A 2,812-nucleotide genomic window follows, 5' to 3' on the forward strand; every position below is an offset into this window, starting at 1 on the left:
CGTGGGAGAGAGCGAGGAATGTCAACCTGCTGAACCCACCCAAGAACCGGCTCCCTACGCCCCTCCGTGCGGCGACGTAGGTGGGAGGCCTGTGCTGGGTCCTCGCTGACGCCCAGGCCGCGGCTGACACGCTGGCCGCTGAGTTCCCGGGGCTTCGGGCCACGGCTGCTCCTCAAACCGCCCCTCACGGGCGCGGACGCTTTAGACTCGACGTCGGCCTCCGATCTCCCCCTTTCCGACGCTTCCCTCCCGTTCGCCGTGGGCGCCCACCAGGGCCCCGTCCGGATGTTTTCCGAGGCCTGACTTCCCCATGCCGCTCGCCACGGCTTCCCGTCGCTCACGCCCAGTCGCCCTGCCCGGGCACCCCGGCTGCTTCCTGTCGCCAAGAAGGCTGGACGCGGCCCCTCAGGCCGTGGCGTCCCGGTCACACTCCGTGCGTGGTCGGGATCCTGCTGAACACGGCCGCTGGGGTTCGAGGTCCCCGACGTGGCCCTGAGCCACCGGGGGATCTGGGAAGAGGCTGCGAGGGACCCGCCGGGACGGCACGGCCCACGTGTCTGTGAAATGGCCGGTCGGGGGCAGGCCGGGCGTAGATACTGAAACCCCGCCTCCATCACAGTGACCAGGGCACCGCCGTCCATGCCCGCACGCTCACACGCCCACGTTTATGTTGTTCTGCGGACCCTCCGCACCCTTGCACCCTCTTTTTTTTATCTGCACCCGAGGATGTTTTTTCCATTGATCTTTTAGAGGAGAGTGGAAGGGAGGGAGAAGTAGGAGAGAGAAAGAGAGACACACATTGATTGGTTTCCTCTTGCACATGCCCCGCCCAGGGCCGGGCATCGAACCCGCAACCCAGGTATGTGCCCTTGACCCTGAATCGAACCCACGCTCCTTTGGTCCACAGGCCGGCACTCTAACCACTGAGCCACACCGGCCAGGGCCCCTCTGGCACCTGGTCAGTGTCGGGGTGAGTGTGACAGGCACACAGGCGCCCTGCCCTGCGAGGGGCCCCTCGAAGCCGCGCGTCCATGGGGGTGAGTTCTCCCTCCCTCCAGGCGAGACCCCAGGTGCGCCCGTCGGTGAGCGGGTCGTGAGGATGCCACGCAGCTCGGGGGCAGCCCCTGGGGGTCCCTGCAGAGCCCCCGCGTCTGGTGAAACGTGCCACGTGCCAGCCCGGCCCTGGCTCCCCCCGTGACTCAGAAGCAGACCCCCTCCGCTCCCCGCGGCCCCGGAAGGAGAGCACGGTACCCCTCGGCCGACACGCGGATTCCTTTCCCGCCTTCGCCCCTGCTGGGACCCTCCTGCAGACGGAGCTGTTTCTCCCCCGCACACAGGCACGCACTCCCGTGGCTACTGTGTCCGGAGACCAGTGCCGAGGCCGCCTCCCGCTAATGACCGCGCCCCCCACGTTATTTATACGTTTACACGCTCGCGCGGGGTCGGCCGGCGTCCCCCCGGCCAAAGGTGACCTTGGGAGGAAGGGCGTGCGGGAGGGAAAACGTGTTGTGATTGTGACGAAATAAAAGCTTCCTGTCCCCAACGGGGAGTGCGAGTGCGTTCGATGGCTTTGCCTCGTGGGAGGGGGGCACGGGGCCCCCAGATGAAGCCGCGACTCCGAGGCACGCGGGAATCCTCAATTGTGGAGGAAAAGTGTCCCCACCCCAGCTTACTGCCGTTCACCTGGAACCGAATCGGTTTTCTGAATCGGTTTTCTCCCGCCGTGAGCCGGAGGCGGCCGGGGGAGAGACTGTATTTAGTGACGGAAGAATCCGTCCCTCCTCACCTGCCTCGATGGCTCAGCGGCTGCGCTTTGGGGAGATGTCACTGAGGCTGAGGAAAAGCCAGATTGGCTTCAGGGCCCGGGAGACACATGAATAAATTACTGTTTTTTCTTAACCGGGAGGCTGGGCTGGCCCCGGCTCGCAAGGCTGGCCTGGGTCTGACACGGTCTTAAGCCTGGAAGGTGAGTTTAGGGCTTTAGGGGCAAAAATAGAATATTGGGGAGCAGCCATGGTTATGGGAAATTTGTAGGAATCATGCTCTGTTCACCGCAATTGTGTTGGTTAAAGAAAGGATATTGTAGCCCTGGCCGGTGTGGCTCAGTGGATATAGCATCGGCCTGAGGACTGAAGGGTCCCAGGTTCGATTCGGTTCCAGGGCACATGTCCGGGTTGTGGGCTTGATCGGGGGTGGGGGGGAGGGGAGGCAGGGGGCGCGTGCAGGAAGCAGGCGATCCAGGACTCTCTCTCATCATGGATGCTTCTCTCTCCCTCTCCCTTCCTCTCTGAAATCAAGAAATATATTTTAAAAAATCTTAATTAAAAAGAAAAAGGAGGGAAGTGCGGATGCAAAGTTCCAGGAGGCGGGGGAGGTGGGGGCGGGTGCACCCCCGGGCACCGCGCGGGCAGGAGGGAGGGAACCCGTTCCCGGTGGGTCCTTCACGGACGCTGCACGGCGGCCACGAAGCCTGTCCCATGGGGGCCCCCCAGCGCGGCGTGGGGAGCCGTGACCGTGACCAGGGACGTCCGCCTCCCGTGGCTCTCACAGGGCGCTCGGCGGTGTCCCCGTCCCCGGGCGCCCTCTCTCTCCTCTGCGGACAGACGCGTGCTGGGACTGCGGGCCGGGCCGGGCCGGGCCGGGCCGGGCCGGGCTGGCGGCGTCTGCATCGGCCCAGGTGGGTGCTCAGCCGCTCTGAGCCGGGCTCCTCCCCACCCCCGGGCGTGGGGGCGGTTTCCGAGTTTCAGGAAATTACATCAACTGCATCTATTCTAGGAGGTTCTCCTGCTCCCACCACCTCGTCTCAGCACCA

At 64.7% G+C, this 2,812-nt stretch overlaps 1 protein-coding gene across 1 annotated transcript in view; it reads left to right on the top strand.

Annotated features, from left to right (window-relative positions):
- Positions 1 to 396, top strand: part of ADGRD1 (adhesion G protein-coupled receptor D1) — a 37,793-nt gene extending 37,397 nt beyond the window's left edge. Inside the window, exon 26 of the mRNA XM_054712379.1 lies at positions 1 to 396. This exon is cut by the window's left edge and continues 512 nt beyond it. The gene's annotated coding sequence lies outside the window, so the exon portion shown is untranslated.
- Positions 397 to 2,812: the final 2,416 nt, after the last annotated feature.

Source organism: Eptesicus fuscus, chromosome 23 (genome assembly GCF_027574615.1).
Source record: "Eptesicus fuscus isolate TK198812 chromosome 23, DD_ASM_mEF_20220401, whole genome shotgun sequence".
NCBI lineage: Eukaryota > Metazoa > Chordata > Mammalia > Chiroptera > Vespertilionidae > Eptesicus > Eptesicus fuscus.